At 42.6% G+C, this 25,439-nt stretch overlaps 1 protein-coding gene across 6 annotated transcripts in view; it reads left to right on the forward strand.

The window, feature by feature from the left end:
• Positions 1 to 269: 269 nt before the first annotated feature.
• Positions 270 to 25,439, forward strand: part of MTMR3 (myotubularin related protein 3) — a 188,957-nt gene continuing 163,787 nt past the window's right edge. The window contains exon 1 of one of the 6 annotated variants that reach the window (XM_073630785.1): positions 270 to 558. The gene's annotated coding sequence lies outside the window, so the exon portion shown is untranslated. Of the gene's footprint in view, positions 559 to 598; positions 676 to 25,439 lie in introns of those variants that run through there. The other 5 variants (XM_073630762.1, XM_073630795.1, XM_073630805.1 and 2 more) reach the window with 5 other exon arrangements.

The following is a 25,439-nucleotide window of genomic DNA, read 5'->3' on the forward strand; positions in this document are numbered from 1 at the left end:
GTTCCACTTTAACTACTAAAATCTATTCTGGTTTATTTTTCTTTCACTGGCCTGAAAAATCATTTAATACAGACAATTGGCCGCACAGTAGTTCCAAAGGGTCGCAGCAGACCTGGAAAGGCAACTGTCTCTTTAAGCAGTTTGTTTGGGTGCCACTAGTACACGCCCCCTTGCTTCGCTCTCACTCCTCCCAAACAGGAGATCTGTCAGCGGGAACAGTAGAAGCCGCAACACGCTCCAGCCCCGCCCACCCGCGACACACCCACTACAACGCCTTCTCGCTGTCGCTCGAAGCGCTGCGGGCAGGTGAACAAAGGGGGCGTGCCCGCGCGTTCACAGCGCACTTGGCCAAAGGGAGGTGTGCTCGCGCTGCGTGAGCGTGCTTGTTTGTGTGACGTTCCCCCCTCCTGCCACAGGCCTTCCCGACGTGCTCCGCCATGTTGTTGTGGTTGTGAAGAGGAAGGAAGAGCCGGGTGTTGTGACTGACAGCGACCGAGAACGGGGAGGGGTGAAGAGACAGCTGACTTCGGGGGGAGCTCCTCTGGTATAACCCGCACGGTAAGCTGGGATGCCGGCGTCTATTGGCTTCTCGCCTCTCATACACTCTGTGTACGTCCATGACATATCGGTGTATACAGTGTGAGTGTCTAGGTGTCTCCCCTGTGGGGTCAGCAGGTACGTGTCCTCTGTGTTTATCATATGGTGGGCGTTCTGTACTTGGAGGAGCCTGGCCTTGCCCTGGACATAGCCTCTTCTCCTCGTACACCTCAGTGTCTCCTCGTACACCTCAGTGTCTCCCGGCTCTCCTCACACCATCACCTTCGCCTGTTGTTGTTGTTGTGGTGGTATGGTCATGTGACTGGAAGTGTGTCAGTCTACTTGACATTCTGCCACTGGTGCTTTTTAGTTTTTCTTTCGCCTTGTGCTGTACACCGTTGTCTCTACTGTACAGGGCAGGGGAGTTCTTCAGCCATTGAGGAAGATGTACTAAAACTGGTGCAGCTGTGCATAGCAACCAATCAGCTTCTAGGGTTTGATTGTCAAAGCTGAAGTTAGAAACTGGTTACCATGCACAGCTGCAGCAGATTCTGTGGGCACTAGTTTTAGTAAATCTCCCCCCCCCCCCCCCCCCCTTGTATCATTGCAGGCTATTCAGGGATTTGAGGCTACAGGCACTGCTTGTAAACTGAATTGGTCCAGCTCGCATGTCAGTGTTTGCACAGTAAATAGAGCAAACAAAGCTAGATCCTAGCGTTACTGGGATATGGATCAGAATTAGTTGGCGAAGGAAGTGTACCTTGTGAAATACAAGTAGTTTGGTTTGTGTGTAATTAGGGTTGCACCGATACTGGTATCGGTACCGAGTACTTGCACAAGTGTTAGTACTCGTGCAAATGCACCGATACTTTCAGGCTTGGCTCTTTGAGCTGTCAGTGGGGATGAACAAATGTTCCTCTGTTTAACCCATTATTAACCCTTAATTTACGCTAATCAGCCTTAATTCACTCCCTATTCTCCTCCATTTTAATTATTATTTTCGTGTGTGTGTGTGGGTTTTTTTTTTTTTTTTTTTTTCACGTCTATTTTATAAACAATTTAACTTTTTTGCTTGCTTTGGTAGTGTGTGTGTGTGTATATACACACACACACACACACACACACACACACACACACACTTCACATTAAAAAGCGCAAAATTAAAAACAAATACATTTATTTAATATGTAAATGACTTCAATGCTTTGTACCATTACTGACATCTGAAGTGTAAGCAAAACAGGTGCGTTTGGTATCGGCGAGTACTAAAAAAAAAAAAAAAAAAAAAAAAAAAAGTATCAGTACTCCCAAAAAAAAAAATGGTATTGGTGCATCCCTATGTGTAATCAACACTACACATTAAAGCGGTATTTAAAGTGATTGTAAAGTCTTTGTTAATTTAAAAAAAAAAAAGTGTTATACTTACCTGCTCTGTGCAGTTTTGCAGAGACTGACAAACTTGTCAGTCTCATTTTGTTTATAGCTCAAAAAATAAAAACCGCAGAGGTGATCAAATACCACCAAAAGAGAGCTACATTTGTTGGGGAAAAAAGGGATATCGTTGTTTGCTTTGTACATATGTGTGCAGCGTCGCACAAACACGCAATTGTCAGTTAAAGTGAGGCAGTGCCATTTAGCAAAAAATGGCCTGGTCATTTGGGGGGGCAAATCCTTAGGGGCTGAAGTGGTTAAAGTATACATGTATTCTATTGCACCTATCGTTAGATGTGGTGTCTGCTTTAGTACTCTTCACCTTCTATCATTTTATTTTTTGCTTTTTCCCCTTTGTTTTAACCTGCTGATCTGGCCAGTAGCACATCTCCTCCTTTACTGCCCCAGCTCTGGATGAAGGAGCACAGAGACACCTTCTGGACAGCAGCATTGCCAGTAATGTTAGATGTACACTCAGACTCAGTTCACACTGGGATGATTTGTCAGGCGACTTGGCCGCCTGACAAGTCGCATCCCGTTCTGTACAATGGAACCGTTCTAATCGGAGCGACACAAGTTGCTCCGACTTAGAAAGGTTCCTGTACTACTTTGGGGGCGACTTGAGGCGACTTGCATTGACTTCTATATAGAAGTGGTTTTGTAAGTCGCCGCTGCTGTTGTGTTAAAGTCGCCTGAGGCAGTCGCGCTGCAAGTCGTGCTGCCTCAGTGTGAACCAACTCTAACAAATTGATACAAAACTCCGGCTCAGTGTTTTTTGTTTGTTTTTTTTTTTTTTTTTTTCTTCATTGCACTAGGTGTATACAAAACATTACAAGGCAAAGTAATATGCAGAACCAAAGAAATGTGTATTACATTGTGTTGTAACAGTTAACTCTTGTCTCGCAATTGTCGAGACCAAACAAGCAGTAAAAGGATCAGACTTACTATGAGGAAGACCAATCAGAGTTTGATACACGTGTAAAGGGGAGGAGGTGAGCCTGTTACGTCACGCTACCACTGTGTTGAACGAGCGAATGCTATTGATCTGTACACATGCTGTTTTACTCCCCCCGGGTTTTTTAGCAGGGTATAATAAAGCTTTTAAAACGGAAAGCACTATGTATTGTACGTTTTTGTAATTGCATGATACTGGAACGATATCCCACAAGTGGAGGAGAGTCTAAGGAGCGGGGTTGTGAATAGGAAAGATCTATTCCTCACTTATTGGAATCACTCGGGAGGCTGGTGAAGCAGCAAAGAGCTGATCTTGAACAGCTGATCCACTAAGGACGAGAGAAACCATAGAGGAGTGGAGTAAAAGATTTATTTTTGAGTCTATCTGACTAATTGTTGAGCTGAGCAGATATATTGGCTGGTGGAGGTGTACACAACTGAGCAATATCTATAGAAGAGCACGGTGGTGATTTCATACTAACGGATGTTCACAGCTCAAGAATTTACACACCTGCTTGCAATTGGACTATAATCGATGGTGTGTGTATATATACGTATGTATATGTGGGTTTTTTTTTTTCATATGAATTGAAATACATATGACTTGAATGTCGGCCATTATCGGCACAATAAGCGCTCAAGGAAATGCACCCCTTTTAAGTTCTATGTATATCTTCACACTGGTCCATTGTGGTCTGTTTAAAAAAAAAAAAAAAAAAAAAAAGCGCACCTCCCCATTGAAATGCATGGAAAACACCATAAGAATGCACCCGTGTTACGTTTTTGATGCAGTTTTTGAGTCACGTGACCTAGGAAAAACACACCATAAGCGCAGAAATATTGTGGCAAAATTGCGTGCATTTTTGGCGCTATTATTGGCCCTTTTTTTTCTTTAGGCAAAATGCAGAAAACACCATTTTCAACCAATTTCTTTCTTCCATTTGGATCAGCAAATCAAAATGGAAGGAAAAAAAAAACAAAAAAAGCTTAAAAATAGGAAACGAATGCAGCCGTCACATCTAAGAATTGGTAAGCTGAAATATAATGTTTGCTTTTGGGTTAACACTACTTTAAAGTGGTTGTAAACCTCAGACATGAAATATGAACAAAGCATATCCCTCTATGGTGTTACCCAATTAGGAGCACAAAGTGTAATATCTGTCTGTTGCTTTGTTCCTCTGTCTGCATGAGGAGTCACTTCTGACATGTTTTCCTGACACCAAGAGAAAAATGGTGATGGGGAGGCGGGGAGAGAAACTCCAGCAGATTGACAGCCTCAGCTCTGTCCCTGTGTGCTGTACGAAGGGGGTATGTTCCTTCTCTCCAATCGGCTCTGCAGTTTGTAATTTAAGCGCTCTACCCCCCCCCCCCCCCCCTTTTTTTTTTTTTTTTTTTTTTTTTTTTTTTTTTCTGACCATTCAGACAAGGTTTATTAACTCTGGACTTTGAATGGCTGTAGCAAAGGTAAGACTACAGATAAACGGGTACAACTTATGTAGGAGGATTTGTTTCCTCTATGTATCACCTGAGGTCAGTCATGCTACTGGGTAAGGGTTTACAAACACTTTAAGGGATCATGCACATGGAAATTTGTAGGCATTTTATGAGTATAGAAGCCAGAGAAAGCCAGCCTGCATCATTCTCTTTGCACAGGTTTCCTTTTAGGGTTCATGCACCTGGCTGTTTGGAGGGATTTTATATGCCTAGTGTAAATTTCCTGTGGCGCTGCAGCTAGCACATACAGCATGGCATTCATGTGAATTGCTGTACATGACCGTACTATTGTAAACCACTGAGGTTTTCTTGCATCCTGTGTTTACGGGCATATTTCCCAAACGTGAAATTTCTACACTGTGTGTGTTGTAAAAGGAGCAGCAAATGAGCATCTGCGTTTACAAAAATACATTTACTTACAGCCATTCTCTTGAATCGCAGGCTGTATGCGCCAGCTGCAGGTCCCCAGGCATGGAAAAGCTCCAGGAAATTTATGCTAAGCAGATATAATGCATGCAAAGGGTCATGTGCATGAACCCTAAAAAAAAAAAACTGAGAGCATTTATGTAGGCTGGTTTTCTCTGGCTTAAATACAAATTGACCTAAAATTTAGCATTAAAGTGGGCCACCATTTTAATCCTCCCTACTCCACCCCAATTCCTCATCTTGTCAAGGCAAAAATGAAGTTGCACTGCTCCCACAGGTTCCTGGGATACCCATGTCCTATATCCCAAGTGCTGAATGAGGAAGGCCTTGATGTGCATTATCGCGGGCTCTCTGCATAAAACCCAAAGGAAACAGTTGGCTTCTGATAACATAGGAGAGGAAGATGGCAGGGTCCTCTGCTGTTATCATGTGTGCTGTATTTTGAAGACTATTGGAATATAGGCTGCGCTCCAAAGTAGAAAGTAAACAAGAAAATTGATCACACTGGGATGGATGTTCTTCCATAGTCTGGTGTGGTCATTACTAAATAGGAAATCGGGGACTTGCAGTTCACCAGGAATTTCACACAATGGAAGCAATAGTTGAAAGAGAGAGAACAGGATGCTTTTTTATTTTTTATTTTTTTTTCGTGCAAGTACAACCCCAATTCCAGAAAAGCTGGGACACTGTATAACAATCTACATAAAAACGGAATGTAGTGATTTGCAAATCTCAAACTCCTATTTTATTCACAATGGAAATAGAAAACATATAAACTGTTTACACTGAGAAAATGTACCATTTTAAGGAAAAAATAGAGTAATTTTGAAATTGATGGCAGCAACATGTCTCAAAAGTTGGCACAGGGGAACAAAAAGCTGGCAAAGTGATGGCCAACAAGGAAGAGCTGTAAGAACATTTTGCAACTAGTTGGGTTTATTGACAACAGGTCAGTAACATAACTGTGTATAATAGGGTTGTCCCGATACCGATACTAGCATCGACACCAATACCGAGCATTTGCCCAAGTACTTGTACTTGGGCAAATGCTCCTGATGCTTCCGCCGATACCTAAACAGTCAGCGGTGATCAGCGCGTGGGGGAGTTACAAGCTTCTCCCCCCGCGGCTTTAGTGACATACAGCGGTGATCGGTGCTTGTAACTCCCCCACATGCGATCACCGCTGACTGTCACCTCATCCTCCTCCATGCCCCCTCCGTTCCTCTGTTCCCCTACGTTGCTCTGTCCCCCTCCATTCCGGCCTTCCGCTGTCGCCCTCCGTTGCTCTGTCCTCCTCCGCTGTCACCCTCTCCGCTGTGTGAATGGACAGAGTCAGCTGACTCTTTCTATTCACATAAATGAAACATTATAATCTCCTGTGATTACAGTTTATGAATGGAGAGGAACCGCTGTCTTCTCTCCATTCATTCTCAGTGCAGCTGAGGCTGCAGAGAAAGGGACTGGGGAATCTCTATCCTCTGTCTCTTTCTCTGTCTTAAAGGGGAGATATCAGAGGTCTGTTAAGACCCCTGATATCTCACCAAAGCCCCCCAACAGGGCTGATAAAAAAAAAAAAAAAAAAAAAAAAAAAAAAAAACACACATATTGCAATAAAGAATTAAAAAAAAAAAAAAAAAAAACACTGTCGCGTGATATTAAAAAAAAAAGAATCGGTATCGGCAAGTACTTGAAAAAAAGTATCGGTACTTGTACTCGGTCCTAAAAAAAAGTGGTATCGGGACAACTCTAGTGTATAACAAGAGCATCTTAGAGTCAGAGTATCTCAGAAGTAAAGACGGGCAGAGATTCACCAATCCTATGAAAAGCTGCATCTATAAATTTTCGCACAATTTCAGAATAATGTTCCTCAGCATAAAAAAACACCATATTTTAAATGTCCTCATTTACAGTACACATTATCAAAAGATTCAGCTGAATCTGGAGACATTTCTGTGCACAAGGGATAAGGCCAAAACATAATATTGCATGCTTGTGATCTTCAGTCCTTCAGACGGCACTGCATTAAAAACAGGCATGATTTTGTGATGGACATCTTTTTCATTGAATGCCGTGCATATTTCAGCATGACAATGGTAAACTGCATCTCTGACAACAGCAGAAGAGGTCCGGGTGCATAACTGGCCTGCCTGCAGTCCAGACATTTCAGCAACTGAAAATATTTGCTGCATCTTGATAGAAAAATATGACAAAGACCCAGGACTCTTGATAAGTTAGAATCCTATATTGGGCAAGAATGGGACAACCTTCCTCTTCCAAAACTCCAGCAACTGATCTCCTCAGTTCCCAGACATTTACAGAGTGATATTTAAAAGAGGGGATGTTGCACCACGGTTAACATGGCCCTGTCCCAACTTTTTTGAGACGTTTTGCCGACTTTTTTTTTTTTTTCTTAAATAGTGCATTTTCTCAGTTTAAACATTTTGATATGTTTTCTGCTGTGACTAAAATATAGCTTTGAGTTTTGCAAATCATTGCATTCTGTTTTAATGTAGATTTTACACAGTGGCCCAACTTGGAATTGGTGGTGTTCTTGATACAAATGACACATCAGGAATCTGAAATATAGGGGTAACATACACTTTAAAACATCATTTGATAAAAGTATACAGTCCATTTGCTTTTAGACCCCTTTCACACTGGGGCGGTTTGCAGGCGGTATTGCGCTAAAAATACCGCCTGCAAACCGCCCCTAAACAGCCTCCGCTGTTTGTTCAGTGTGAAAGCCCGAGGGCTTTCACACTGAAGCGGTGCGCAGGCAGGACGGTGAAAAAAGTCCTGCAAACAGCTTTTTAGGAGCGGTGTATTCACCGCTCCTTCACCGCTCCTGCCCATTGAAATCAATGGGACAGCGCGGCAATACCGCGGCTATAGCCGCGCTGTACGAGGGATTTTAACCCTTTTTTCAACTGCCAGCGGGGGTTAAAACAGCACCGCTAGCGGCCGAATACCGCTGCAAGAACGACGGCACAGCAGCGCTGTTGTACCGCCGACGCCCCCAGTGTGAAAGGGGCCTAACTGTGTGTATGTGTATATATATATATATATATATATATATATATATATATATATATATATATATATATATATATATATATATATATTTTTATTAATAAATTTATTTTCCCCCTCACTTTCCAGGACAGCTACTTGAGAGATGATCGGCTCCGCCCTCTACAGGAAACACAAATCAGAATTTAAAAGGCCCCTCCCTTTCCTCTGACCCTCAGTTGTTTTGTGTTTCCAGGAGCACCGACACGTTTTTTGTTTTCCTATGGTCTGGTAACTGTGGTTGGTGGACCCCCCTTCTCTGGTTTCATCCAGTACTAGTTGTGGCCAAGTCCTGGATGATGGTCTGTACCAGAAGGGTTCCCTATTTCTAAGGGTTACTTGCCTTTGAAAATGCTGGCAACTCCCTTTTTTTTTTTTTTTTTTTTTTTTTTTTTCCCCCCCAGTGCTGCTGTGTGGAACTGTGTCCTCCCAAATGCTTCATTCTGGTGTACCAAGAGGGCGTCAGGAGAACTTCCTGTGATGCAACAGGAACCGGAAGTCACATGACGCCGAGTTCTCATAAGGAGCATGGAGTGGAGACACTGAGGACATGCTGCAGGGGAATGACCTGCTAAAAATGCCATTCTAGGCGCAGTTTTTTGCGGTACAGCAGCAGTCTTCTCGGCAACCGTTCTCCGCTTGCTTCATGGAGCTTGAGGACAGGTCTGAGGATGGAACAGCGGCAGCATCAGGGTCCCATACTGCCCCCAAGGCCAAACCGGTGAAGAAGAAATGTGGGAACTGTAGAGCCAGGCTCTCTGATGGTTACAAAAAGCTATTTTGTTAGGGGAGCCATCTGTGAGGCATATGAAGCGTCAGGTCGCACCCCTCCTTCTAGAATTAGGGCCCATTCAACGAGATCCAAGGCCACATCGTGGGCAGAAAGAGCGGGAGCTTCATGGGAAGATATCTCTAAAGCTGCCGTCTGGTCCTCCTCTCATGCATTTGTCAAGCATTATAGAGTTCAGATGCTTTCCAGCCAGGACCTTTCCTTTGGTAGGAAAGTGCTTCAGGCTGTCGTCCCTCCCTAAGGTATAATATCTTGCTTATCCTCTCAAGTAGCTGCCCTGGAAGGTGAGGGGGGAAAACCCCATTAGACTTACCGGTAACTGTATTCCCAGGAACCTTCCAGAACAGCCTATTCTATTTTTCACTGGTCAACTATGTTTTCCTGGTGGTGGTGTGTTTTTATGTGTTCTATTTTTTTTCCTCTGCCGAGTGCACCTTCGGAGGAGGTTACTTGATCATCTAAACAACTGAGGGTCAGAGGAAAGGGAGGGGCCTTTTAAATTCTATCTGATTTGTGTTTCCTGTAGAGGGTGGAGCCGATCATCTCTCAAGTAGCTGTCCTGGAAATACCGTTACGTCTAACGGGGATATATATATATATATATTATATTTTATATTATATTATATTATATAATTTTTTTTTTTTTTTTCCACTTGTAGTGTAAATGGATAATACATAAAGCCTCATGAAGGTGTTCAAGGAAAAGCTGTGTGGTTCACAACAGCTGATCATTTTCTGTCCTGGTGCTGTGAGAATTCTTTTCTAGCATGACAAACATTTGTGTTTTAAGATCTGCATGCACTGATATCTAGTAATTACTAACACATTTTGAATGGCAAAATTCTGTGAAATAAAGTTTTTGTAAGGATGGAATATTTCTGATGTTTAGAACCTTTGCCATCAAAGTCATGTAGGTAATTGAATGTTGACTAAATATGTCAAACTAAAGCTACAGTATCTCAAATCTTGGCAATACAGAACTATCCTTTTAGCAAAGCAATGCATCAGCACTATAGAGGTTATGTTAGGTGATGTCACCCTAGGACAGGAAGTGTTAGGACTATAGGGTGACCCTCTAATCATCTCTATAACATAGTGGCAAAGAGCACAAGTAGTGATCAGCTTAATTTACGGGTATTTTTTGACTAATCTATATAACAAACCCTTTTAATGACTTGTGTTATATATTCATACACACAGTTAAAAGCTAGTTAGGCTTACTGATAACGATTTCTAGGAATCTTTCAGGACAGCAGAGAAATGACTGGTACCTTCCAACACAAGCACAATAGTGAAAAAAATCTCCCACCCTCTGTCTGGGCTTAAAGTAGACTTTCTCCACCAGTATATGAGTAAAAATATTAGAAATGACCACATTAAACAAGGGTGGTCAGTAGGCTTGCTGTACTGGAAGATTTCTATAAATATTGTTAGTGTTTTTTATTTTTTTCCCCAACTTGGGAGTTCTCCAATCATTTTTCAGGACGGCAACATAAGTGTGTTTATTACTTGCTTTTCCCTATCTCAATATGGGGCCCCTGCCTGTAGAACTTTTCTACTTTAAAGCTAGGTGATTATGTCAGATGACCTCCATTTTATCATGTTTGACAAAGGTATTTTGACTAAATAGTCACTCGCCAGATTTGTTCTGCTGTTGCTTCCATCCACGATGTTGCCAAAGATCTGGCATGCCCTCTTTAATGAAGGAGGTTTTTTCAATCCTCAATAAACAAAGGATATATAGTTACATAGTAGGTGAGGTTGAAAAAAGACACAAGTCTATCAAGTCCAACCTGTGTGTGATTATATGTCAGTATTTCAATGTATATCCCGTATGTTGTGGTTGTTCAGGTGCTTATCTAATAGTTTTTTTGAAATTATTGATGCTCCCCGCTGAGACCACTGCCTGTGGAAGGGAATTCCACATCCTTGCCACTCTTAGGCCTCATTCACACAAGGCAGACTCCGCTTCCACGGAGCCCTCCTCAGTCCGCTGGCTCAGCAGGAGATCTCTCCGTTTTTGATCTCCACTGAACTGGCGGACGACCGGTCACTCTGCTCACTGAGCGGGGAGGGGCTTGTCAGGCGCGGCTGCTGCCTACGGAGGGATCGGATGAAGATGGACAGCATGTCCGTTTTCGTCAGATCTCACCCGATCCACCAGCGACGGATCCGGACGTAGGGCCATCCGTCTGCTTTTAGCGGATCGGTCGGATGTCAGCGGACATCCGTTGCTCCATAGGCTAACATGGAGCGCCTGTTCAGGTCCGCCGTCAAAACTGAAAGGTGGACCTGAGCGGTCCGATCATGTGAAAGGGGCCTTACAGTATAGAACCCTCTACGTAGTCTAAGGTTAAACCTCTTTTTCTTCTAATTTTAATGAGTGGCCACGTGTCTTGTTATACTCCCATCTGCGAAAAAGTTTTATACCTATTGTGGGGTCACCAGTACGGTATTTATAAATTGAAATCTTATCCCCTCAAGTGTCTCTTCTCCAGAGAGAATAAGTTCAGTGCTCGCAACCTTTCCTCATAACTAATATCCTCCCAGACCCTTTATTAGCTTAGCTGCCCTTCTTTGTGCTCGCTCCATTTCCAATACATTCTTTCTGAGGAATGGTGCCCAGAACTGGACAGCATACTCTAGGTGCGGCCGGACCAGAGCGGGAGAATTTTAGTTTTATCTCTGAAGTTGATCCCATTTTTAATGCATGCCAATATTCTGTTTGCTTTGTTAGAAGCAGCTTGGCATTGCATGCCATTGCTGAGCCTATCGTCTATTAGGACCCCCAGGTCCTTTTCCATCCTAGATTCCCCCAGAGGTTCTCCCCAGTGTATAGATTACATTCATATTTGCACCCATATGCATTATTTTATTTTAAACCTCATTTGCCATGTAGCCCACCCCATTAATTTGTTCAGATCTTTTTTGCAAGGTTTCCACATCCTGCGGAGAAGTTATTGCCCTGATTAGCTTAGTATCGTCCACAAATAAAATGATTCAGCTGTTTACCCCATGCCCCAGGTCGTTTATGAACAAAATAAATAGGATTGGTCCCAGCACAGAACCCTGGGGGACCCCACTACCCACCTCTGACCATTCAGAGTACTCCCCATTTATCACCACCCTCTGAACTCGCCCTTGTAGCCAGTTTTCAATCCATGTACTCACCCTATGGTCCATTCCAACAGACCTTATTTTGTATAGTAAACATTTATGGGGAACTGTCAAATGCTTTTGCAAAATCCAGATACACCATGTCTACGGGCCTTCCTTATCTAGATGGCAACTCACCTCCTCATAGCAGGTTAATAGATTGGTTTGGCAAGAACGATTCCTCATGAATCCATGCTGATTACTAGGTGGGCACTGAATGGGTTTTTTGGTGCCGATACCGAAAATGAAAAATACACTAGGCCGAAAATCGATACCGAAAATGACCGATACCGAAAATTACTGTTTTTAAAAAATATTTTTATACAGGAGATGGTCAGACTGGGGACATGGTACAGGAGATGGTCAGACTGCAGACGTGGTACAGGTGATCAATGCAGCCTCACCAGGTTCCTTTAAATGCAGCCTACCAGTGCCCATCATGCAGCCTGCCTTAGTATGTCAGACAGGATCAGGACAGGGCAGTGTTAGCAAGGCAAAGCCAAGAACAGTGCTCTATCCATGGAGGAAAGCTGTCAGCAAACTGTGTTAAGGAGCAGCCTGTCGGTATGATCAGCGGGAGGAGCATTATCAGTGTGCAGGACTTGTTGTTTGACATGCTGTTAGAAACAGTGAGCGCGCTCGGTGAATCTTCACAGAGCGGGCTCACTGTCTCCAACAGCATGTCAAACAAGTCCTGCACTCTTAAGCCCCGCGGCGCTGCACACTGATAATGCTCCTCCCGCTGATCATACCAATAAGCTGCTCCTTAACGCGGCGTGCTGACAGCTTTCCTCCATAGAGCACTGTTTTGCGTTCAGCCGCCTCGTCGAGGAGGGAGGAGAGGACTGGACTGCGGGCTGAATGGGGATGCTCCAGAATGACACCCCCATACTGGGTGGCACCAGGGGCAGTGCCTGGGGGCCCCGCCCTGTTTTCAACGCCATTATCAGTGTGGTTTCTCTTTCGGCGTTCTCGTTACTGAAATCTTGTATATGGTCCCTTATCATGACCTCCAAGAGCTTGCATATTATTGATCTTAGACTAACTGGTCTGTAATTCCCAGGGATGTATTTTGGGCCCTTTTTTTAAATATTGGTGCTACATTGGCTTTTCTCCAATCAGCTGGTACCATTCCAGTCAGTAGACTGTCAGTAAAAAATTAGGAACAATGGTCTGGCAATTACTTGACTGAGTTCCCTTAGCACCCTAGTGGTGCAAGCCATCTGGTCCCGGTGCCGGTGATTTATTAGAGCCCTTGCACACTGGGGCGGTTTGCAAGCGCTATTGCGCTAATAATAGCGCCTGCAAACCGCCCCGAAAGTGCCGCTACTTTCATTCCAGTGTGCAAGCCCCGAGGGCTTGCACACTGGAGCAATGCGCTGGCAGGACGGTAAAAAAAGTCCTGCCAGCAGCATCTTCGGAGCGGTGTGTATACCGCTCCTTTACCGCTCCTGCCCATTTAAATCAATGGGACGGCGCGGCTATACCGCCGGCAAAGCGCCTCTGCAGAGGCGCTTTGCGGTGATATTTAACCCTTTCTCGGCCGCTAGCGGGGGGTAAAACCGCCCCCCTAGCGGCCGCATACCGACGGTAAAACGCCGCTAATAATAGCGGCATTTTACCGCCGACGCCGCCCCCCGCCCCAGTGTGCAAGGGCTCTTAATGTTAAGTTTCCCAAGTCTATTTCTAATTCTGTCCTCTGTTAACCATGGAGGTGCTTCCTGTGATGTGTCATAAGGAGTTTTGGTTACTGAAGCCCTCTGATTCCCTTGTGAAGACTGAGAAGAAGAAATTTAATACCTTCGCCATCTCCCCATCCTTTGTAACCAGATGTCCTTCCTTCCTCTTTCTTTATGGGGCCAATATGGTCTGTCCTCACTTGTTTACATACTTAAAGAATTTCTTGGGATTTTTTAATTTTTTTATTTTTCTCTCCTCCGCTATGTATCTGTCGTGTTCTATCTTAGCCGCCCTAATTGCACCCTTACATTTCTTGTTGCATTCTTTATGCTGATGATTATCCCTCAACCTTGTGTGTGTATATGTGTGTGTGTGTATATATATATATATATATATATATATATATATATATATATATATATATATATATATATATATATATATATATATATATATTTATTTATTTTTGGCCTTCTCTTTTTTGCTTTTTATATGCATTTTTACATTGGAGTTAAGCCATCCAGAATGTTTGTTCGCTCTTTTAAATTTATTACCAAATGGGATGCATTGGCTAACGCCCTTATTTAATATGCTCTTAAAGCAAACCCATCTCTTCTCCGTGTTCTCTGTTCCTAAGAACATATATATTGTAGTCTGTTTTATCAGTCTGACAACTGTGCCTTTTTGAAGCCTGGAAGCCATTCTGTGGGGCCACTAAACATGATAAAAAGATGGCTCGATCTTCAAACTCTCTGGTAACATCTAGATAACTGGGAAGGCATTTCTGCCCCATTGTCTTTGGTGTTCTCGCATTAAGGAAGGAGTTTAACTCTTCTGCATCCAATGACACACCATGGCCACCTTTTGGCAAATAAGTAGGTTCTGGCTTCTGTATATCTGGAATAATTGTTGGGTTTCCTTGTTGGATAAAGCTTGTAAAATTCTGTCTCTTTTAACCCTATTGCCAAAAAGAAAAGCCTATTTGAAATTGGACCTTAATGAAGAGTCCAATATTGGTTCAAAGGGTAGTTTGGATAACCCATTTAGCAAGTCTAACAGGGGAACAAACTTTTGCTGAACGTGTGTGCCGTATTCTCTGGAGCAATGTCTTAACCAATGGATCTTATACCAACTTCATGTCTAGGAAGACAAAGTGCTATTACTTGTATGTGAAGGGTACTGAGCACTAAACCCTGATCAACTCCATGCTGAAGAAAGTATAAAAGAATGAAGCTGCAGTGGAAGAGTGTGTGTTGTGTGGTGTTTTTTTTTGTGTTTTTTTTTGTTTTGTTTTGTTTTGTTTTTGTACCACAGAAAAAATATTCACACAGTATAGGTAAATAGTGACACTTTTTGTTTATTAGGAACCTGTCCTTTACCAGATGTAGACACAACTATACTGGGGGGAGGGGCAGGATGTTTCTCTAATCGCCTGATTTTTTGCCTACAGATACAGTAGTTTATATCTGACTGTTGGTAATGGACAAAGTATTTTTTTTGAATTGAAGGGTTTTACAACTTGCCAACATGCAACAAAAGGAAATAAAATGGCTTGTAGCCGTTTGGAAATAATTCTGCAAGAAAAACTTTCTTGAATGCATTTCGTTCTCGCAAAATGCATATAGCATTACTTCTGAGTCATTTTACCGTTCTTTTCACAAGCAGTGGGGCGATGTAGTTGTTTCTGGCTTAGTTGACTTACCATTCCATGATGAGGGTGATCTGGGGTTTAGCATTTGTTGTCTTAAAGTTAATCTATGAAAAATTATTTTATTTGCTATGGTATAGATGTTGGGGCTTTCAAACCTTGCATGATGCTAAGAGGTCAGGGCTTCAGGACCCCTCACTGACTGACCCTGTTCCAGAGCTTTTGCCAAAGAGGCATGGAGGGACTCCAAGTTCTAGCCAAACTTTCCAGTCAGTGACTTGATCCCCTTTTGTTTTGGAAGAAGTCTATTAAGGAGTTTTGTGGCAAGAAAATGGATGGAGTGGAGCTGACAGTGGTTGGTTTTTTTTTTTTATTTTTTATTTATTTTTTTTTATTTATTTTTTTTTTTCAGTCTCGCTTTTATATATTGTGGGAAAACTGTTTTATGATGGCTTGAATTCCATATTTAGTATAGGTACTTTAGTAGCCATGCCAAAATGGTGCTTCACGCCAGCAGCAGTGTTACCAAAATGCAGCTGCCACTTTCTCCAATGGAAGTTTTCATTTTGCTGGCCAAAATGAGCAGCATGAGACCAGCTACATAGGAGGAGATTTCTGGTGTGACATTGGTGTAATATACAGTATTGCAATAGCAGGCATCACTCTACAGTTGTCCAGAATTATTCTGACTGGTTTGTAGATTAGAACGACTTTAAAATTGAATACATTAAATATTTTTACTTTTTTTTTTTATCAATGGTTTTATATTTAGATTTCTGTTGTACTATGCTAATACAAAACATTCCAGTTTTCTTGTAATTTGTAGTATAATTATAATGTTGTATAAGAAGAAATAGGACAGTCCCTTTTTTAATTTCCATCTATTAATACTGTCATGTGACTGAGGTGAGATGCAAAATCCAAATTCCAGAAGCATGAACCATGCTCTCTCTGGCACATCCCCTTACTATGTCATACTTTGCACAGAGAAATAATGAAACAAATGCCTGCTGTCTCAGGAATTTTTACTCTCATTGACTAATTCTGTCCCGAGGTCCTCGTCACTTGGATTTTCTTTTGCTCTTGTGTAATCACAGCAACAATTGATAAATGCATTGGCATTCACCCTTTGCTTGTCATTACGTTTTAAATGATTAGGTTTTGCTAACTAATAACGTAACTTTTTGAAAAGTAGAAGGCTCCTCTGAAGACCTGCAACAACATATATTTTATTACTGTAAAATATTATATGGTGCTGGTCAGTCAGCATTTGTGCAACAGTGATCCTTCAATCCCCCCCCCCCCCCCCCCCCCTTTTTTTTTTTTTTTTTTTTTTTTTATATTTGGGGAATCCTTAGGTATGGTTTTACGTTGGCATTAGACTTTCTAGAGAACTTGTTATAAAAGAACTTGGAAACATAATTTAAAGGATCCATTTTAAACGGATTTTACACTTTCATTGTAAAAGTGTAGACCTCCTTTAGGAAAACAGTCGGCCATATCGTGTAGACTTGTAGATTAGGCAAAATGCTGACTTAATTTTTAGTTCTGAACCTTTAAACCTGGGTCCAAGTGTTCCTTCTTTTAATAGACAAGAGATGATCAGTGCCAAACACACTGGGTGGACAGGCTGTGTATTTTAATATAAGTAACAATGGGGGTCCAAAACATTGATTTGTATGAATCATGGGCTGGAGCTGCCCCCCCCTTTTTTTTTTTTTTTTTTTTTTTTTAATTCACAAAAAAATAAAATTAAAAAATTATATTCTGTAGCCCACAGCAACGTTTTGACCCCTATTTTTGGTTTCTTATAACCTGCAAGCAATCTCGTCTAAGATCTGCATCTTGATAAACATTCCAAGGTCAAACCTGCCAGTAGGGGGGTGTAGGTATTTATGCTGATTTATGGGTAAATTGAATCTTACCTAGGAGCTAGCAAGCTTCATAAGCAGGCAGAAAAGATTCAGTGCCTTGAAAAAGTATTCATACCCCTTGGAAATTTTCCATATTTTGTCACGTTACAACCAAAAATGTGATAGACCAACACAAAGTGGCACATAATTGTGACGTGGAAGGAAAATGATAAATGGTTTTTAAAATAATTTACAAAAACTTTTTTGCCCATTCTTTGCAAAATAGCTCAAGCTCTGTCAGATTGGATGGAGAGCATCAAGTCTTGGCACAGATTCTCAATTGGATTTAAGTCTGAACTTTCACTGGGCCATTCTAACACATAAATATGCTTTTGATCTAAATCATTCCATTGTAGCTCTGGCTGTATGTTTAGGGTCATTGTCCTGCTGGAAGGTAAACCTCCGCCCTAGTCTCAAGTGTTTTGCAGACTCTAATGCCGCGTACACACGACCGGACTTTCTGGCAGAATAAACTTTGGAGTTCCGCTGAAACGGTCTTGCCTACACACGATCACACCAAAGTCCGATCGTTTAGAACGCGATGACATACGATGGGACTAGAAAAAGGAAGTTCAATAGCCAGTAGCCAGTAGCTGCCCTTGTGTCGTTTTTTTTTGGTCCGTCGGACTAGCATACAGACGAACGGTTTTCCCCGATAGGAATTGATTCCGTCGGAAAGATTTAAAACCTGTTCTATTTCTAGGTACATCAGAATTTTCAAAAGAGTCCGATGAAGCCCACACATGATCAGAATATCCGATGGAATGATTCCGTCGGACCTTTTCTGCTGGAAAGTCCGGTCAAGTGTACGCGGCATTACAGGTTTTCTTCTAAGTTTGCCCTGTCCCTGCTGAAGAAAAGCATCCCTCCCCACAAAATGATGCTGCCACCGCCACCATGTTTCACGGTGGGGATGGTGTGTTCAGGGTGATGTGCAGTGTTAGTTTTCTGCCACTCATAACTTTTTGGCCTAAAAGCAAAAGCCAACTTTTGGTCTCATCTCCAGAGCACCTTCTTCCATGTTTTCTGTGTCCCCTACATGGCTTCTTGCAAACTGGACATCTTATGGCTTTCTGCTTGATGCTGTTTGTTCATTAAGGGTTTCAAGCAGGGGTAGGCAACCTGGGGTACTCCAACTGTTGCAGAACTACAAGTCCCATCATGCCACTGGAAGTAATTGTAACTGCCAGCCTTGCAATACCTCATGGGAAATTTTAGTTCCAGAACAGCTGGAGGGCACCAGGTTGCCTAACCCTGCTCTAAAGGGCTTCACAGAACAGCTGTATTTATACTGAGATTAAATTACACTTAGGTGAACTCCATTTACTATTAGTTGACTTCTGAAGACAATTGGTTCCACTAGATTTTCGTTAGGGGTATCAGAGTAAAGGGGGCTGAATTGAATACAAATGCACGCCACACTTTTCAGATAATTATATGTAAAAAATGTTGAAAAACGTTTATCATTTTCCTTCTACTTCACAATTATGTGCCACTTGTGTTGGTCCATCACATTTTTGGTTGTAACATGACAAAATATGGAAAATTTAAAGGGGTATGAATACTTTTTCAAGGCACTGTATGTCGCAAAAAAAAAAGTAGACAAAGCTTTGTGAAATATGAATAGCTGGATATTTCTGAGGTAAGGATAGAATAGATGGTGATCCCTTAGGTATTGGTACAGTAGATGGTTTTTATAATGAGAACCGATTTTTATATTTTTTGTTTAAATTTTTTTGAGGAACCATGCAGCCATTTGATGTTGGCTATTTATTATTATTATTATTATTATTATTATTATTATTATTATTATTATTATTATTCGGTTTTATATAGCTCCAACAGTTTGCGCAGCGCTTAACAAAAAAAGGCAGACATTACAGTTACATTACAATTTGGTACAAGAGGAATCAGAGGGCCCTGCTCATTAGAGCTTACAGTCTAAAAGCTTTTACCTGTTAAGTTACGATCAAGAGGAATTAAAGTTGCAATTCACTTCATGAATTCTCTAGTCAAATGGTAGACAGAATAAAGACTAGGCAGCCGCACTTAAAAATGAATAACTCAATGTGTTTTTGTAGGTAGAAAAATGTTGTTGTTGTTATTATTATTATTATTATTATTATTATTATTATTATTATTATTTTCTGGAGCCTACAGAGCTTGGCAGGTGCAAGGTCAGGCTCCTGCAGAATCTCAGTATAGCTGTCTGCCCATACAATTACTGGTGTGCAGGAAGATCAGTTAACTGCGAGTGTTAACCAGTGCCCTCACAGTTCATTGGGGACTAAAAGCCATCTCCCGCGGTGGCTGGCAGTTAATTTATTCACAGTTTGCTATGCATGAATGACATAGCCATATTGGTGGAGCCCCACATGGCCGCGCCTTTTAAATTGTCACAGCGGGTGCAGGGAGAAGATCCCCCGCCTGGTGTTACAGTGGGGGATCGGGGTGCAGGCAGGTGCTCTTTGGTAACATGTTGCACCTTTTTAACCACTTGACATCCGCGCTATGGCCGAATGACGGCCACAGCGCAGACCTGAATTCCCGGGAGGCCGTCATATGACGGCCCCCCTGTGCACGCGCCCCGCCGGACGTGCGCCGAGCGCGCTGTGATCACCGAGTCACTGGTGATCACCGATCCGAGTAAGGGGCCGGTCCTGGCCCCTTACTATGTGATCAGCTGTCAGCCAATGACAGCTGATCACATGATATAAAATAAAGATCGGTAACCGTTTTTTTTTCTTCTTTTTATTTCTTCTACTCTCGCTGATGGCGTGAGTAGAAAAAAAAGCGGATCACCGGCTCAGATGCGAGAGACATCGGTTCCGAAGTGGAAGAGGCACATCTGCCTCATCTGTGCCACCTAACAGTGCCCACAAGTGCCACCTAACAGTGCCCACAAGTAGTGCCAATCAGTGTCACCTAGCAGTGTAACTGATCAGTGCCCGTTATTGCCACCCATCAGTGCCCATTACTGCCTCATCATACATCAATGAAGGAGAAAAATTACCTGTTTTAAATTTTTTATAACAAAATATAAAATTTTTTTTTTTTTTAACAAAAAATAAAAATCGTGGAGGTGATCAAATACCACCAAAAGAAAGCTCTATTTGTGGGGGAAAAATGATAAAAATTTCATTTAGGTACAGTGTTGTATGACCGCACAATTGTCATTCAAAGTGCGTCAGTGCTGAAAGCTGAAAATTGGTCTGGATAGGAGGGGGGTTTAAGTACCCAGTAAGCAAGTGGTTAAATAAAGGTGTAACATGTTGCCAAAGGGTGAACTTTATCCTTTCAGATGTCCACCTTGATTGTTGCATTTAGCTTCATTGTGATAATTTAGTAGCGTTAGGATTATTAAAAGTAGCATTGTTAGGCCCCTTTCACACATGCGGACCGTATGTCCGTATTTCATCCATCCGTTTTCGGATGAAATACGGACTTACATGCATCCCTATGGGATAGCGGGTGTCAGCGGATGTACATCCGCTAACACCCGATGTTGTCCGGCTCCGCTCTCGTCCGATTCTGCGGACGGAAGAAAATCCTATTTTTCTATCCGTCTGCAGATCGGATGAACACGGACAGACGGTCCGTGTTCATCCGATCCCCCATAGGGGAGAGCGGAGATCTGATAGGGCGGTCCCTGCACAGTGTGCGGGTCCCGCCCTGTCATCTGCCTGCTCAGCTGGGGAAAACGGAGCGATCCCCGCTGAGCAGCAGATAAACATGGGGCGGATCAACACGGATCCGTCCCGTGTGAAAGGGGCCTTAAAGAAAAAAAAAAAATCCACACTGCAGAAGTTTTTACTTTTCAGCTGTATTACCGGTCCAATAATACAGCTTTCTGGATGAGGAATGTTTTCCAGTCAAGATTAGAACTAAAAGATGGTGAATGTGCTATGTTTTATATATATATATATATATATATATATATATATATATATATATATATATATATATATATATATATATATATATATATATATATATATATATATATATATATAATAATTTTTTTTTTTGCAGTTGCCAAAAGATTGGCCCATTGACTTGTATGCTACACAGATACTGGTCGTCATTTGTTGTCTAAATTGAGTGTGATTATTTTAACCACTTCAGCCCCAGAAGGATTTACCCCCTTCCTAACCAGCAATTTTTACAATTTGGCACTGTGCTGCTTTAACTGGTAATTGCGCAGTCATGCAATGCTGTACCCAAACTAAATTTGCGTCTTTTTTTTTTTTTTTTTCTCCCCCCACAAATAGAGCTTTCTTTTGGTGGTATTTGATCACCTCTGTGGTTTTTATATTTTGCAAAATAAACGAAAAAAGACTGAAATTTTGAAAAAAAAAAAGATTTTTTTTTGCTATAAGGCCCCTTTCACACAAGGCAGACTCCGCTTCCACAGAGTCCGCCTCGGTCCGCTGGCTCAGCGGGAGATCTCTCCGTTGATCTCCACTGAGCCGGCGGTTGACAGGTCCCTCTCTGCTCACTGAGCGGGGAGGGGCTTGTCAAGAGCTGCTGTTGCCTATGGAGAGATGGGATGAAAATGGACAGAATGTCCGTTTTCATCAGATCTCACCCGATCCGCCAGTGGTAGATCCAAACGTAGAGGCATCCGTCTGCTTTTAGCGTATCGGACTGGGTCAGATGTCAGCGGACATGTCTCCGCTGACATCCGTCGCTCCATGGGCTAACATGGAGCGCCTGTTCAGGCCCGCCGTCAAAACTGACAGGCGGACCTGAACGTCCGATCATGTGAAAGTGGCCTAAAAAAAAAAAAAAAAATCCAATAAACTCAATTTTAGTCATACACTTAGGCCAAAAAGCATTCAGCCACATGTCTCGGGTAAAAAAAAAAAATTCAATAGGCGTATATTTATTGGTTTGCACAAAAGTTATAGCGTTTACCTAGGGTACATTTTCTGGAATTTATGCAGCTTTTGGTTTGAATGCCTATCATTTCTTGAGGTGCTAAAATGGCAGCACAGTACAATACCGCCCCAAATGACCCCATTTTGGAAAGCAGACAACCCAAGGAATTTGCTGAGAGGCTTGTTGAGCACATTGACTATTATTTATTTATTTATTTTTTTTTTTTTTGTCACAAGTGATTGAAAAATGACAAGAATAAATAACTAAAGTTGTCACTGAAATGATTCATTGCTCAAACATGCCATGGGCATATGAAATTACACCCTAAAATACATTCCACTACTTCTCCTGAGTACGGGAATACCACATGTGTAGAACTTTTTGGCAGTCTAGCCGCGTACAGGACCCCGAATAACCGCCTTCAGGATTTCTAAGGGTGTAAATTTCTGATTTCACTCCTTACTACCTGTCACAGTTTCGGAGGCCATGAAATGCCCAGATAGCACAACCCCCCCCCCCCCCCCCAAAATGACCCCATTTTGGAAAGTAGACACCCCAAGCTATTTGCTGAGAGGCATGTTGAGTATTTGGACTGTCGTGTCTGCGTGAAGGGAGGACAGAACAAAAACATTCCGTGAATCCCTCCACTTCACTGCAAGCAAATTACTTTTTAAACAGGCTCTCTTCCCCCCCCAGCCTAAGACGGGAATCTACAAGCTGCTGGGGTAAGCCCCAGTGATTAGATTGCACAGTGCCACATGCGCCAATTCCATGATCAAACAAGTGACTAAATACTGGCACGCTTGTGTAATAATTGTCCACATATAAGTGGTATCCCTTTCCGAATAAGGGCAACACCAAGTCCCACACAATCCTATCAGCGCACTCTATATAGTCTGGGCAGTTCTCCGGCTCTACGTGACTATCTTTTCCCTCGTAAACCATAAAACTATATGTATAGCCTGTCGCCATGTCCCAGAGCTTATACATCCCACATCTGGCACGCTTCCCAGCAAACGTGCCAGATATGGGATGTATAAGCTCTGTGACATGGCAACAGGCTATACATATAGTTTTATGGTTTACGAGGGAAAAGATAGTCACGTAGAGCCGGAGAACTGCCCAGACTATATAGAGTGCGCTGATAGGATTGTGTTTGAATGACAAGCGGACAGAAAACTTAATCAGGGACTCGTCAACGCAGACAACTTGATCGGGAGTCAACAAGGCTGCAAACTGTTGGTTGTCGTGGTTTACGAGGGGCCGAAATTTTTTTTGGAGCCGCTCGTATTCAGGGTCACCCCAAGGACAACAGAGTTCATTGTCATTGAAGTGCATAAATCCCAAGAGCTGCTCATATCTAGCCCTGGTCATGGAGGCAGAGAACATGGGCATATGGTGAATTGGGTCAGTGGATCAATATGACCACAACTCACTTTTTTTTTTTAGTTATGCCCATGAGAAGGGATAGGCCCAGAAAGGTCTTAAATTCAGAAACAGTGATAGGTCTCCAATCTCTGACAAGGGTCAACTGGGGATTAGCGGTGATGAATTGACCAGCATACAAATTGCTTTGGTCCACAATAAATCTATAGAGATCTTCCGTGAAAAACTGCAAATAAAAATCAAGTGACGTAAAATCAACAGTTTCCACCTGAATTCCGGGTTGGCCAGTGAATGGGTGAAGTACGGGTGCTGCAGAAGTGGTGGGCTCCCAATTTTGCATTGGCAAATGCAGCAGGAAGGGCACTATGGGCTTGACGGGCCTGTGTTTGTCTTCTTGTTGGCTGCTGGAAACTAGTTGTGCTAGCCACCTCACCAGCTTGAACTGCACTTGTGGGACTCGCCACATCACCACGTGATACTGCAGTGCTGGTTTGACTACAACCAGGGTATACTAGGCCTCTGGTACTTGCCAGCTCATCAGAAGGATGAGCGGCACTATTACTGGCTCTCTGCTCAATACGAGAGCCTTGCGGTTCTTGCACCACAACATCAGAAGAACTTTGTGGCCTCTAAATTTACTGGTACAACTAGTGACTCTCAGGAAAAAAGAGCACCTGACTGTCAGCGACAGCTTCAAACGCTACCTGAAAAACTGTTAGCGTTCGCGGGGATCAGGCCTGTCTTTGCGAATGCTGCAGTTCTGTGTGTTTTTTAAGTTACAGTAATCGATTGATATTGGGTGGGCTGGGCTGGGCAGAGGGGCTAAAAGCAGGTCTCTGGGCTTATTCCTGGTATTGCTGCGTTTTTGGGAACCCTAAACTAATAGGGACGCTGGTATAGATCTGATCAGCTATTGATCCGTTCACACTATACTAAGGGAGGTGTATAGTATGTGTGTGGGTGTTAGCACTACTGGAACTAATCTGACGCTGCCATTGACGACGCAGACCCTGACTGATGCTAAAAACTGATGTCACCTGCCAGGTGATCAGGGGGTTAAACCTTTATTAGATAAAATATGGCGAGTGCCCTAACGCTATAAAAAACTAACCAGCTTCACCCGTGACACTAATTTGATCACTGGTGGCAGGGGGTGAAAGGGTTAACTAGGGTGATTGGGAGGGTGATAAGTGTAGTGTGCATCTTCCCCTTTCTTTACTCTTAGACAGGGGAAGCATTTTCATTCGCCAGAACTGATCAGCAGGTCCAGGCCAGAAATCATTGGCTTGGACCTGAAGACTGATCTGCTATGAATTCGATCGCCGGGTAGCGCCTACGGCCAACGTACGGGTACGTGATTATGCGCGCCCGTGCCACTTTGCCGACGTATATCGGTGTGAGCCGGTTGACAAGTGGTTAATGGTCTGAGATTGGACTTATATATTTGACAGTCTGCTCCACCTGTATTTTATCAGAATATCAAAGTATCCATGAATGTGTCTACCCTTCCCTTTCCTTGAGAGATATTGCATTGATTGGTAGGCACGCCTATGCGATTAATAAAAAGCAACACTAAGTATGTGTGTCATACTATTTTGAAGTATTAAACGTAATAGCACAGAAATGTACATAAGCTTTAATTATAGCTTAGAGCTTTTAATTGATAGTTTACAAGAATACTGGCTTTAAAACCTGGCTCCTCCTATCGTATACCTCTGCTAATATCCTTTGGAAATTGTTATATACAAATTAACACACACTCTATGCAAAATGAAGGTAAGTCTTTACAAGGCTGCATGTTGACTTGAGGAATTTTCAGCTGTAAAGGGCACAATTCAACTGCCCTCCTGACAAAATGAAGTGAGCTGCAGATACCTCCATAGACTTGCATCCATGAATATTGTGATTAGCCGCTTTTTAAAACCTTGAAAATGGGCCATGCTGCGCGCAGGCCTCTATGGGAGAGCAAATAGAGTCTGGATGAGTTCCTGGACAGGACTATGCAGTAGCAACCAATACTGCTAAGGCTTGGTTCACAATCTTGCGATATAGGATCCGACTTGTGAGACCTCAA

This window comes from Aquarana catesbeiana, linkage group LG01, assembly GCF_042186555.1.
Source record: "Aquarana catesbeiana isolate 2022-GZ linkage group LG01, ASM4218655v1, whole genome shotgun sequence".
Taxonomy (NCBI): Eukaryota; Metazoa; Chordata; class Amphibia; order Anura; family Ranidae; genus Aquarana; species Aquarana catesbeiana.